This window comes from Nyctibius grandis, chromosome 2, assembly GCF_013368605.1.
Source record: "Nyctibius grandis isolate bNycGra1 chromosome 2, bNycGra1.pri, whole genome shotgun sequence".
NCBI lineage: Eukaryota > Metazoa > Chordata > Aves > Nyctibiiformes > Nyctibiidae > Nyctibius > Nyctibius grandis.
The window spans coordinates 59,261,935-59,277,305 of record NC_090659.1 but is presented as its reverse complement, the minus strand read 5'-3'; positions in this window follow the sequence as shown (position 1 = coordinate 59,277,305).

The window sequence follows — 15,371 nt, the reverse complement described above, 5'->3', positions numbered from 1 at the left end:
CTTTCCCAGCCAATGTACCTACCCAACAGTTTCCTCTGTAACGAGTTGGGGATGGCCCCTCCCTGGCAGTGTTCAAGGCCACGTTGGATGGGGCTTTGAGCAACCTGGTCTAGTGGAAAGTGTCCCTGCCCATTTGAGGGGGGGGCGGTTGGAACTAGATGATCTTTAAGGTCCCTTCCAACCCCAACCATTCTATGATTCTATGATTCTATGATTCTATGATTTCCTGAGAAAGTGTCCCTCTTTGTTGAGGGACAAATGACCTTCTGTGCTTTGTTTAGAAACACATAAGGATAACAAATGTGCTAAACATGTAACTGTATCACAGCAGTATAAATTACACAGATGCAATTTATTGATTGTGGAAAGATCAGATAATTTTAAAGTCAATGGTTGGCTGTCAAGTTGTTAATTGAACATTTGCTGAAAAATGCCTATGGGTAAGTCATCTAGATATTCTTGCAGGATAATCAAGTTTACAGTTGTCTGCCACCCTCCTGTGTTGCCTATATTTAAAGAAATACCAACAAGTTAAAAACCACACTCCCCAAAACATTCACACTCAGACATCCTTACATTATCAATCCTTTAGACTGATAATACTGAAATAATTTTACAACCCAATTTAAAGACTTGATGATTTTAGTTGTTTTTTTTACTTTTATTTGGGGAAAAGAAAGTAGATTGTTCAGTTTTGCATTTTCGAAGGCTGTCTATAATTAATTTTGATTTGCTTTTTCAATGTGCAGGTTCAAATTTATAACCACACTGCACACACACATCAAATTAACATATTACTTTAAAGAAATATCTTGCCTCCAGTTGGATTTCAATAATTTAAAAAATCTTAAAAGCTTACAAACCATTCCCTCTGATTTGTTTTAGTAAGATTCAGGAACACACAACAGTTCAGGAGGCTCCCTTCTTTTTAAAAACAGCTCCACAGAACTGACAATATTTTGTCTCAAGTTCGTTAGTTTCAGTAAATTAATTTCTGTCCCTCATTATAAATAAGCTCAGGAGAATACACTTTTTTAGTGCTGTGTAGACCAGGGGTATTTTACATAAATGCAGCAGCTGTACTCTGCATTTCCACAAGTGATGTTGTATCTGTGGAAAACCATCACAGTCTACAAGACCTATTTTCTCTCAACAAGTACATTCTATTTTATCGGTTTTCTTGGTTAAATTTTATACTTTTTCTCAGGCTTAACGAGTCACTTAAGAATAGATATTCACAATTCAAGTTGTATTTGCTATAGCAGCATGGATTTTAAAACAAACTGTAGAGTTCAGTGATCTGATGTCCTCTATAGCACAAATAACTTGTGATCAAACTAGATTGTAATATTTAAGTTTTCCTTTACAGGCCTCAAGTGGCCATTAAGTTATATCCATAAGTGATGGGGTAAGTGAAGAGCTGCTGTAAACTCAGCTGGATTGGATCTCTGTGTATATTTGGTAAGGTGGTATTCATATAAGCTAACCGTAGTTATAGCTATCTAAAAGTTGGATGACTAATGCATTTTAGCCTCTAGATTTCCTCCAAAGTGATGGAGAGTTATTCATCCTTTCTTCAGGTAGATCTGAAGTCTAACAGTGAGTTAGACAATACAGTGGGTCTGGATTTATGTTCCTGTTAATGTCGGAGGAGATAATATGTAGCCCTATGGTGTAGGTGTTGATTTGTACAATTGCAACTACTAATTCAGATTTTTTACAAATAATTAAGACATTAACTTTGTAACAGGATGTTTATACCCGGTTAGATACCATCCATTCTCAGCACTCACCTTCATGCCAGTTAGAGCAACTTTAGAGCTTCTGTAGGCAGCATAAAACCCTAATGCCAGCATGGACTCGACATTGTGTGCTCTGCTCATTTAACAAGAACTTTCAACTTATTTTAAATGGAGTGCTCAAGATGTGTTTAATATCTTTTATGTTCATTTGTGTGCTGCTCTGGTATTAGTGATCACAAAGCAATGGCCTAAAAAAGGTATGACATATTTCCATTAGAAAATAACCGTCCCTCTCCATTTGCTGCACAGGGACTCTGGAGAGCTAGCTTACACTTGCCCCCTCTCTTTTAGATGGCCGAGATGAATATATGCATTGGATTGCTTGCCTGTCTGGATACAATGTGACCACTTTGGAATTTATCAGAAAACTTCAGGAAACATTTTAGGCATGATGGGGCAAAACCTTGATGATTTTACTGAAAATCAGAAAACTGGAAGACATTTATACTTTAAAGTTTCTCACTGCTCTCTGAGTGCTCTGTGACAGCTGTGGGACAGACGCTTAGCCAACAAGGGAAACCAGGGGGGAGCAAAATGGTGACATTTGATTTTTCCCCTCTCCCTCCTCACAGACAATCTGTTGATGATGGTAGAGAAAGAAGGAAGACACCAGCTGTTGGGTCATTGTTTTTGAAAGGGCAGAATTACAGGCTATTTAGAAGAGGGATTAAAAACAGAAGCCCACAGTATCCTTCGTGTGGTGGTGAAGATGCTGAGAGGCAGGGATGTTATTCATCAGTGCTTTATTTATAACCTAGCCGTTTTATCCCTTTTCATCTATACTGATCTTCACATTCCATATGAATGTCAGTGATTATTAGATTAGGTGATTTTTTGACTCCTGCAGTCTCCCAGCCCCGATATCCGTCCTGCCCCACATTTGCCTCTCAGTTCCCAGTCTGACAAATCTCATGAATTAACCATGAGATTTGTATACTTGCTCCTGCCTAACACTTCTCTCCATTTGGCCCACATTTCACCCATTTTTGCTGCAGGTTCTTCTGCTCCATGAACTGATGTACTAGATGCAGCTGATGATTGACAAACCCCTGGTTTTGCTGATTAGATATAGGATCTTGTGTCAGATCAGAGAGGAAAGGCTGCAGGACTGTAAGGTAGTGAGTCACCAAAGCTACTTTGCACCCTTAGGTGTGTGGGGTATATGCCTGTGTTGCAGGGCAGCATGAGGGCTGCTGCCTCACAACATGACCTGATGCATCAGTCTGATTCTCCATCACATTATCAGGCATTGCTACTGTCTTATCCACAGGCACTGAGCAATAACAACAGATATGCATCTCCCCACTTATTTCTCTTCAGCTTCAGCTCTGCTTCCATACAGCAGTCTACCTAACCCTACCAGGTTAGCAAACCCCAAGCAGTTTCTTCAAACTTCAGGTTTGGCTCCATACAGAAACGAAACCTAAACATTGAGTGGCCACTTTTCCTGCTCCCTGGTTTCCATCTGAAACTGCAGCCCTGGAGACTGGAGAAGACTAACAGATCAGGGTCCTGGGACTGGCTGCATGCAATCTGGTCTAGCTTCTCAGGTCAGCATCAAACTGCTTTTGTGTATGCTTTCTCCTTTCCAAACTACAAGAGTGGGGTGAGACCTACAGAGGTTCTTTATCATCTTTCCCTTTTAAAGCATTTCAAGAAGGGAAAAAGGAGTAGAAAATTAGTGTCCTTCTCTGATGTTCCTGGAGAAGGGAGACCAGAGGAAGAGGGAGGAATGACAGGGTGTGGACAGATGGCTCTGTCATCCCATGCCAATGTTGATTGCCCTGGAGGGGACCAGAGGAGCATTCCACCTCTTGCACAGCAAATCCCTGGGGACCAGAAGGCAGGAAAATAAGCAGGACACTGCCAGGATGGGTTCCCCATTAAACATCTCAAAAATTTCAGTACTATCTCAAGCTTCTTGATTCCCTCTGAGACTTGCTTTGCGCTTACTAAAATCAGTAACTCAAAACAAAAGCAAAAACACCACAAGGGCTAGCAAAGTTGTGCAATCTCATTTACAAATAATGTAGCCAAAGTCTTGTTTCCCCAAACACAGCAAGGAAAAACTCCCTACTGTTCTTCTGTGCCTTATTTATGCAGATGTACATAACCCCTGCTAGCCATTTCTCCATCCACTGTGTTTGCAATATATCCCAGATGAATTGCTCTGTTCATATAGTTCAAAACAGAGTAGTATGTGTTTGTAGGATGGTAGCTTTCATTGTTTCTGCCTTTCTCTATAGAGACCTTAATTTGCTCTGACCACTGTACCCATTAGAAGACCATCTCTGACCCCTCCGAGAGTAAAACTGCGGCTCACATTAGCCGACTCCATGCTATTTTATACTAAAAAACTGACCATCAACCATTCCCTTCCCATTTTTTTAGAGCCATTACACTTCTCAGTCCTGCAAGTGTAATCTCTATGTCCTCCTCCCAAAATAGATAGCCTTTAATCGTCAATATTAATACCCATATTGTTTCTGCTTAGCTAGAAAGTTGTCTAAATCACTTCTTGCTTGTAATCTGTCCTCATAATTTCTATCCTTCTTTTGTCATTTGCATAATTTAGAGGTATTACTAGAATTTAGTGTATGTTTTTTTTCTTATGCCATAGGTAAAAGCATTGAATAAGCATCTCGGACATGAAAGGATCTCTGTAGCACCACACTGGCGATACTTGATAAGTTTTAGTTAACAGTTACACATTTAATTTCTGAGTTATACAGTCTGGTCTCATTTAATGTATGTTTTCTTGGGTTTGTTCTGGTGCTAATATTTTAATCAGGGTGTCATGTGGTATCAATGCTTAACAGAAGTCTGAAAGACATTGTTTTGTCAACATAGTTACCTGTATTAAACAAATCAAATAATCAAAATTCTTATCTCATAAAAGTACTATGCAATTTGTTTAGTTTAACCTGTTTTGCATAAAGTCATGTTGACTGGCAGTAATTATGTTACCATTTTTTATTTCCTTATGGGCAAGGTCCCATATCAGCTGTTCCATTCTTTCACACGGAACCAAGGTCAAGTTCACTCATCTACAGTTACCCTGGTCATCCTATTTACACTGTTGAAATATCAACACGGCATTAGACTGTTCCAGGCCTCTTGGACTTCCCCAGTATGCCAAAGCTTTTTGCCAATGAGCAGCAGTATAAGATTCCTTTTAAAAGCTTTAGATCAAGTTATCTGGTCCTGCCAATTAAAAAAAAAATAATAGATGCTCTTTACCATCCACTTAGGAGAATGTCAGAATAGATAATACTTTGGCAGTGCAGACTCTATTTTCCTTTCTAAATGCAAAACAGAAATATTCAGTGAATGCTTTTTCTTTTCCACAGCTAGCAATGGAACTATGTCATCACTAGGATTTCTATTGTCCTGAATAGTCCTACAGAAATTCAGAATAAAACATAGACATGTTCTTATTGTCTTTATCCCTACATTTTCATAGATATATTTAGTTTGCGTACCAGTATACTGCATTTATTAATGCATTAAATTTATTAATTTATACGACTGTCTTTTGGCTTTCAGTTTTTCTTAACTATAATTATTATCTATGATTGTCCTTTAAGCATTCTATTAGTATGTGTATATACACATGTATATGTATAGACACTAATATGCTGATGTACTGCTGTGTGCACTAATTATAATACACATACTAATAAGCACTGAATTCTGTGTGCACATCTTTAATTAGGTCACTGCTATGTGCTGCTTGGCGAGTGTTAGTTTTAAGTTTAGTGAGCAATCACTTTCATGAGTCAGAATGAAAGAAAATGCAGAATTATAACATGTTTTCCTTTGTGATAGAAATGCCAATCTTTAAGTTTTATGGGATCTAGGGCATTGTAGGGAATGTGGAACAAGAGCCTTAGCACATCTCATTGTATTAGAAGCCTTTTTATAGAGGCAATGTTTCTTTCTTTATAGATATTTGTTCTTGGTCACAAAGGTTACATGGGGTGGAAATCATCTCACCTTACTTGATCATATAGATATCTACATCTAAGCTAGTGATTCCCTAGGGTGACCATGCCTCTGTCCATAGAGAAAAAATGCCATTTCAGAGCTCAATGAATCTGGCCTATTTTAGATACCTACATTAGGATGTTATGAATCATGCCTTAAAGTACTTTTTCTCTATTTTTTTCCTTTTTTTTACCACAGACAATAAAAGGAGCCTAGAGGTGATTAATCCTGATTCAGTTCTTTGCACTGCAGACTTCTACATTTGGCTATCCATGCTGCATTTTTCTTTGCTAACTGAAAAAAAACCCAGATGGTTATACAATCATGAGGAAAAGAAGCAGCTGAGCCTCTGAATCTTCAAGATACAAAAATTATTTAAACCCATTCATTTTCTTTACCAAAATTCCAAGCTAGACTATGGTTCTATGAGGGTTTTTAAATTTTTTTTTAGTTAAATTTGATGAAAGAACTTAAAGATCTTAACTAAACATCTTTACATTGAAGTAATGTTTATAAGTACATATTTAAGGTTACTGTATGTCAAATGAAGCAGACTAAATAAATTAAGATAGCATTCTCTAATTTGGGTAACTATTAATTACATTCATTTAATCTCTTTTTATTTGCTTTACTTAAATATTATTTTTTACTTTTACTACACTTGAAAATGCTATTCTTTAAGTTTGTGTTCAAAACTTAAAGTTTAAAATGAATTTGTTTCCTTCTACAATAAAACCATAATGTCATAGACGATCCATAAGAGAGCTATCTACCTGAACGGATATGTTGAAGCTGATTTCAAATAACTCATCTTCACCTACTAATCAATTTGGCAAAAGATTTCAACAGCTGAATTGGTGCAAATAGCTAGCTGGCTACAGAGATTGCTTCAAAAAGGCTTCAACTAGTGGGTGGAGAATTTCTGTTGCATTTGAGAATTCTGCTCTAGTGATGAAGAGACAGGAATCCTCAAAAGAAACTGTTTTTTGCAACACAGGTTTTTAAATTCACTCTTGGGCTCACCGAAATACTTTTGATAATCATCAATGCAGCTATTAAGCCTGTAATTTGAACAGAGAGTACTCTTCCTGGATCATCAAGTAGGAGACCTCTAGAAATAACAATACATTACAAACAATGTTTAAGTGAACTTCTAGTGTTAGAAGATACCTTTGATGATATTTGCTTGTCTGCTCTAGGGATTGAAAAATATTTCAAATAAAATAATTTATTTAAGGCATTTGCAATATGGACCAGTTTCCCGCTTTTTATGCAGGCTATGCCAACAAAACCTGTGGACAAACCAAAACTTTCTCATTATCTGTCACCATAGATAGGAAATCATGGCATGCAGGCCTTTAAATGAATGCCCCAAAGGCTTAACCATGCACAGCATCAGAGGTTCTTCTTGTGAATGTATCTCTAACAACCAAGGACTTGAAGCAAGCAACAAGTTTTAAGACATGTATCATTGGTTATAAATTATGCAGCTATGCCGAATGCTTGAATACCTCTGATATCTTTTGAAGTATAAAGCATTATGCCAAGGGCTACCCACCTATCCGAGTGGTGTAGATCTCAAAAGTAATTGAATTTGTTGATGCACTTAGAAAGTACAGAATTCTTTTGTTTACAGCTAGCTACTGCCTCCTGATTCTCTCAATATTGGCTGTACTTACACTAGAGTCTTCATGTGCTAATCTGGTTATGATCATGCTACCTCTTCCAATGAGTATGGTAAGAACTAATACATTTAAGAATTAATGCATGGCCATGTCTTATAAAGACACATTCCTTTATATCTAATATACAGCATTTCTACCATAATAGATGCTTTGTCAAAGGTTATGAAATACATATGCATCACCATTTTACACATGGTCTTCAAGAAGACTTTTGAACATCTGTGTGGCCTCCAGGATTAGTTGGAGTGCTCGTACCTTTTATATTTAGGAGCATTCAAGGGGTATTATGTGTGTCATGGTATCTGATCACTTTTGGTTCCTTGACCCAAATGATATATTCTTAACTGAGATGAATGTAGGTAGACTTCACCACAAATTCACAGCAGTTCTTGAATTTATGTCTCCTGATGGACAGCTAGATGCCCATCCATCTCTGACTCTAGAACACATATGGCCTCCATGCTAATGTCATCGTCCTTGAATAGCTAGTGTCTAACTTCTCTATTGGTTGATGAAAGTGGACACTGAATTTTTTCTGAAGAACCGACAGTAGAAGCAAAGCACTTAACTTTGGAGTTGAACACTAAAGTGCCTCAGTGCACGAGACCTCAGTCCCACGTCTTGTGAATGTAAAACAACTCTCAGATGAAGTCTGCTGAACAGCCCTTCATCATTGTTACCATCCTCTCCCATTCTACCATTTACCTCAGTCATACATATCCAAAGGGGCAACCCTGTGTGACCTAATGAGTGGAAGGCAAGTTTATTGCAACAGCAGGTACAGGATAGAAAAATAATGATAGAATAAATTTTCTGGCTTATTTTCATTATGCCTTCAGCTTTGGACTGAGCTGTTACAAAATAAATCACCCAACTCTGACTACACAAATATTTTAATAACTACAGAGATTTTCAGCATTTTTTATCTTTGATGACTGCAGAATCCTCTTTATTTAACAGATTACTTTATACTGACCTACAGGTATTAGAAAAGAAATCTTCAGGCAAAGATAGTACTCTATTTTGGAATGGATATTGCGCAATTAAGGAAAGAGCAATATTTTATTATCCTTGGCATAGAGGCTGTTTCTTGGGCAATGACTACCTGTTCCCTTTTGCCTTTCCCACCCATGTCACGTTGCAGCAACCATGGCCACAGGTGCCTACACTGGATGAACACCTGTCCAATACATGCAAGAAGGAAAGGAAATCAAGGGATGGCATGTTTACTGATTTTGTGTACACAACACAACAGAGTGATAAAAAGATGGAGAAATGGAAAGAAAGTTAAATTTAGCATGATTAAGAGGAGGGAGAGTAGAGGAAAATGGTCATGACACTTCAGAAAGAGCTTTTACAGGAGACAGAGAGCAGATAAGTCTAAATGTGCTTTTTTCAAAGACAAAACCCCTCTCTGTCTGTCTGCCTTTCTCTAACCACGTATCTACTGAGGTAGCACCTTTTAGCAGCGGCTTGCAGCTACAAATTTGTCCTTCCACATTTCACATTGCAAAGCAACAAATAAAGTGTGCTTAGTGTGAGACCCCATAAACTCATTCATCTGCCCAAAGGGATAGTGTATTTCTACAGTTCCACAGAATATTTTCCCCTGCTCTCTTGCCTTAACTTATGTCTTCTGAAATTATTTTTGTAACTTTGCTTGATTATATAAAAAGCTTTGCAGAAATCCTTGTGTATGATATATTAAAACCCTTCATGTATGCAAATTTCCCAACTCCTACCCTAAAAGGGCATCCATTCTGTTCAAAAATCTGCATTCATTTCACATTTGAATTGTCGGACATTCCTGATTGTTGTCTTCCTGATCAGATGGAGGAGTCCTCCGTCACTACTTTTTTACTACTCAAAATGTCTCAGTGTTTCTCTGTTTACTTTGCTGTGAAAGAATCTGCATAACACAGAGGAAATAATTCTCACGAGGCAGATATTGCCAATCAAGCATCCAGTTTTTTAGTATGGTTAGCGCACAATCTAAAATCACCCCACGTGGCTGGGTATAAATGAGCTTTTCTTTAGTTAAGCATCCAGTGAAAAGGCTTCAGAAACAGGGGAAACAGGGGTGTATGGGTATTCTAAGTCTTTTGGACAGACAAGAGTAATCATAGTGCTATTGCTTTCTATATTTGCCCTTAAAGAAACTGTTTCTAAAAATGTAAGTTTCTTGGACCTACCCATCACGTCATTCTAATATTAGTAACTGTCCCATGGTGATCATCTGTCTTTGCCACATCATAGAAAAATGCTGCCTTCTGTTAGGTACGATCTGAAGTAAGAATAGCCTTATCAGTCACATTAATTACCTAAACACAATTAGCTACCTTCAAATACTTAAACTCATCAATAAATGCCTGTGTGTTGCCAAGTCATATAAGCCAGACAGTTTTTTAGTTGTTGCACATAACTCCTTCACTATAATCCTGGCCATTTTTCCTGTGGATTTCTCTCTGAAGAAATGGTTACCAAATGAGAACAGTGAGCCTTCAGATGAAAATGGATGAGTATATTTCACTGTGCCAAGAGAAAAATTCTTATGACATGTTCCATTCTTACAGTTGCGAGGCAATTTCTCCATTTAAGGCTCTTGAAAGTTAATATTCCCAAACTCTGTTGAAATTGCTGGCTGTCCCTGTTCTGCATCACTACTGAGCCTCACCATTTCATGCATTATTTTAGTCATTTGTCTCTGCTCAGCTTCAGCTGTGCACGTCCCTGTCCTTAAAGATAAACAAATAGCACCAGGAACTTCCCAGTGGTCTTCAGTCCTTCTTGCCTGATGCCCAACAGTCCTTTGAAAATGCAGCTCACTTCGAACGTTGTGATGAAATGAGAGAAATCGTGGGAAATACTCCACTGCCTTCTGGTGGGATCTTTCACAATGAGCAGCATGGAAAAAACGAGAGGGGCAAAGCAATAACCCATGGAATCTTGCAAGAATGCAAAGCAGTAGTATTGTAACAGCTATGTAGACATAGCGATTCCAGAGCACTGTGTAGACATGATTATTCCAAATGAAAATTTCATCACAGAGGATAATGAAACACTCTGGACATAATGCTCCCTATTTCAGAGCACTTGTAGATAGATGTCCATAGCAAATTTCACTCATATGTAGAATTTAGGTCTCTTTGATAAGCTTTGTGCTGTGTGGAGGGTGGACTACAGAATTGCGTCTTAGGTAACACAAAAGCAGATTATAAAGACTAGGTCTTTGCTGCTAAAAAAAAGATATGATATTTTTTCATAAAAATCACTAATACATGTCAGATATGCCAAACTGGAAACACAGCCAAGTGCTGGATACTTTAATTTTACCACAAGGTTAGTTCAACAAGGTTATTTCAGCAAGGTTAGCCCTGTCCTCTTGCCTGGACTGACCTTGGAAAATTCACCTCAGTACAAAATTAAAGCACCTTATCTTGACTATGTTTTTAGCACAGGAGAGCTGACACATGTTGATTTCTCTGAGGTTAAAAAAAAAGAAATTATTTAATCTTTTTAGCACTAGAGAAAAGTCCGAATCAATAGTAATCTCCATTAGGGTATCTCTGCAAAACCATGTTACCTGTGTTCTTCTGTGTGCTCGCTATTGCATTAGAACATGATTAGTAACCATGGTATAGCCACAACACTGGATTAGTGTGGCTCCGTGGTGGCTTTATGCAGGACTAGTCTTGAGAATGGCATAGTATAAAATAAGGTAGATGTGAATTTAAACAGACATAGAGGTTGACATAACAAGTACCCTTGCAGCTGTACAAATGGCCAGTGAGTTGCTTTGTCTTGCATCCTTTTTATGCTGGTAAAAGCCAGAGGGGAAACCCACTTATCATGGCACAAAAGTAGTACAGCTTATTTTGCACTTTTGCACTGATATACGTTATATGGATAAACCACTTTTCTGGCTCATACAGGCTCTCCCTGTCTTAAGAGGGCTTGCTGGGAAGGCTATTCTGACTAATCTTTCCTGGCATGGATTTGGCCCTAACTTTGTACCAGAGCAAACTTTCATATGTACACATCTATGGCAGAGTAAGAATGATTTTTCCTATTTATCTTGAATATATTACTGACAGGTTGAAAATGAAAAAAATTCTGCTATACCAAGAAGGTACATAACATGGACAGGCACTACAGTAACTATACTGGCTTCAAAGCTAATTAAATTTAGCTCAGTGCAGCTTTCTCCTGTAGACAAACCCAGAAGTGCCAACCCCATCAATCATTGCCTCACTCACCTCCTTGACCTATCTTTAAAACTAGAAAAAAAGCTGATCAGCTCCTCTCCATTTCAATTTTGTGCTCCCCAGCCTGAAGATCTTTTTAAGTCCTAGCTTCTGGCATGCTGCCTTCCAGTCACTGGTCAGATTCAGCACTGCCAGCTGCTAGCAGAAAATCCTCCTATTCAAGAAATGACCTTATGTGCTCCAAACACTGCTTTCTCATTCTGCCTAAATCGTTTCTCCATGTTCAATGCCTGCACTAACACCATGATGCATAGGTAGGTTGCAAGTGTTCTGGAGCAAAAGGTATTATTTAAAAGGTAAGAGATTTTATATTTGAAATTCAAAATGATGGCGAGATGGTCTTTTTAGTAAAAGAAATTAACAGCATTTCACACATATCACCCAAATTTTATTTTGAAGTCAATGCTGCAGTATCCGTCCTGATTCCCTTATGAAAGATCCACTGTAAAATCCTGTAAGCTTTGTGAATAATTTTAGTGATTCGCTCCCATGCAAATCTCTTATTTTCCAATGAAAATATTGCATAAGGGTAGCATAGTACTCTTAAACACGAACAAGACATAAACCAATTTCATTCAGATTATGTTTGTGTCATAAATAAGGCTCTGTATCCACTCAGTGCAAATCGGCCTCCTTAAGCAGGCTTGCACTCGTTAAATCCTGTCTATGACCTCAGGCAGCCTGTTATAAATGCATGAGTCTTGCACGTGAAGAGAGGAGCTTGGAAAATAACACTGAACTGAGTTAAGGCTAAATCTGTTTGGATTCATGACATCTATGACCGGCCTGTCTTTGTAAATAACAATTATTGACACATATTTTAAGGTCTGTCAGTTTAGCATATGGAAAACAGAATCACAAGAATATGAAAAACTCATTCAAGTTTAGGTGACCCACAGTCACTAAAAAAAATGGCTGGTTATCCCTTCATATTTTACAGAAAATACATAGTCAGTGAATGCCTACTAAAATCACTACATTTCTTCCACCCCTGTTCTTTCACACCATTCTTTTTCGGTTTTCTGCTCATCATACTAGCTTGAGTAGATCTTACGTATGCAATTCTTTGTGTGCGCATGTGTCTGAAATGACTACTATCACTGAGTGACAAGCCAGTATCCAGGCACATTTTGATGCTTTTTCTTTTAAAGAACTTGAGGAATTTTCCACCAGCACAAAGTATGGGAAAGTAAAAAAGGTTACATACAGGAAGGTGACTTTTTAAACAAATGTCTTCAGATAGTTTTCCTCACTAAAGCATACCTGTAAGGTAACATTTTTTCTAGAGGTTAACCTGGTTTTACACCTGTTTGAAAAAGTTCAGCTCTGTCAGCTGTTTAATTTTTTAAAATACAGGGTTTTTTCCTACTTTAGGCTTTGCTTAGGAACCCCAATAAGGTGCTATAGCTAGAAATCTTCCATGGTTGTGCTGCCTCAATTAAGGGCTTTGACTCATGCTTACACAGGACCCTGACTCAGGAGCAAGAATGGCTTCTGCTGGTGTGGCTGGAGTGTTTCCTGCCCACAGTCATCTATTTTGGTTTAGCTTTCTCCCCTCTTTTGAGTTTACTCAGTCCACTGCAAGCTGGGCTAGGCTTTTTGGGAAGCAGCCATAACCCCAAAGTTTTTAGACCTGTCAAAATAAACGAGCACTGATACTCAGGTTTTTGATTCACAGCCATTAGCAACTTCATTCATAACTTAGTCACCCCGCAGTAAAGGTGGGAACGGAGAACTGTGTCTGGGAAATGCTCTGTCTTGCCAGTGTTGGTCACTCGTGCTCCTCAGTTTCAGACCTTAGCTTGTGCACAGGCATCCTCTTCCAGGTCTGTCTGTGGTGTCTGAAGTTGCTGTCATCCATAACCGTGTATTGGCAGGCTGTGTTAGCCAAGCCAGTTCTACCTAAGGAAGATTAAAGGAGTTAACGGGGGAAAACAGAGAGGTGCCTCTCCTGAGAGGATACTGAGGATCTAGGAGATTAAAACATTATCGGAGTGTGCTGCTGTTTGCAAAACAAAGTCCATTATAAGCAGTGTCATGACCTGTGCAACAACTGTTCAGCCAGAAAACCACCTCCCAGCCAGGAGTTAGGGGATCAAATGTGAGTCCACATGTTACCAGTTTAAGTTCACCTGTATCAAAAATTTATGCTGGGCTCACTGACTCTGCTGTAATCTGTTCTATACTGCCATAGTCCTGAGGGGGTTGTAACCTTGGTCAGGGAAAAAAGGAGGGGTGGAGGACCAGACAGCTACAGGTGACAGGCTCTTTAAATGCTACAGTTCACTTGTCATCCCTCTAAATTTTCAATGCAAGAATCGGTTCAAATGGACACCATGTGACTGTGTAGAGGTCCTAAATCACATTGCACAGTTAGTGTGCAAGCCCCACCCTCTGCTTTTGCTAGAGAGTGGAGCTTGTGTGTAGGACATACTTACACTGGTGCAGATAATCCAGTTTGAGTTATCTTGGCCTGAGGGCTGACCCTCACTGAAACAATAAAAGATTTTTTTGCCAAATTTAAGAGGGATACAGTTCAGTTCTAAGCATAACCTTAGACAAGTCAGAATGGATTTGTACAGTCTAGAATTGAAAGTAAATTGGCAACTCAGGTAACGCTTCTTACTGGGAGAGGTAATATATGAACAGGATGGATTAAATTGCCAGGGAAGATGAACTAGATGAGAGCCTATAGAAAATGTCAATTTTCATTTTGTTCTGTGCCTTGTTTTTCAGCAATTTACTAAGAATTAGACCTTTTACACTACTGGTCTTCTTATGAGGACATACCAGCCTTCTCAGGAAGAGGATTTATTAGAGCTATTGTGCTAGTAAGGCCCTGAAAGAGAGAGTTAGAGGAGGTAAGAAAATACATGTGATCACTGTGTGAAGGCAATTTGTTTGTCCAGGTCACCACACATACCATTTGTTTGCCACATGAAATGCTAGAGACCAAGCCTCAGGCTCTTTAATACTAACTTAATCCTCAGAAGAGGGTTTTAAGCAAAAGGCTATTTTCCTGATGAACAGCCAGCAAACTGCATAAAGGTGCCTTACAGTAGGTTGCCACCAGGAAACCTGTGGTGATTCATGCTGGAACAATTTAGGCAGGTAGTGCCCCCAGCACTGCTGCAATGCTGGGTGGAGGTTACCAGCCTACAGCAAAACCAGTGTGTTTGCTTCCCAGCTCACAGTCCAGTGCATTAGATTTACCTGGGATTGATGGCCATTTAAGGTAGTATGCCAAGCTTGAGGCAGTGGCAACTGAAGAGCAGACACAGTGCCTGTTCTCTCAGGTGTACAAAGGGGCAACAATTTCTTCCAGAAGAGCAGAGCAGCCAGCAGGAGCAATATACTATTCTAAGTTGCCCCAGCTGTGCTCTTTTTCAAGCGTACTTTTATTTGCTGCTCTTTTGCATTTTCAGCTGATATCACACACTTTTTCCAAGTGACACTGTGTAAACACAGCTACTGCTATTGCAGCTGGTGCAGCCATACCCGAGCCAGAATGTGGGTCTGGTACTCTCCTCTCAGTGTAACCATAGCAATGTGAAGCTGTGTGTCTGAGACATAGCAGAAGATATGTTAATATCTTCTTCCCGAGGAGTCAGTTGATACAACGTGAAATACAA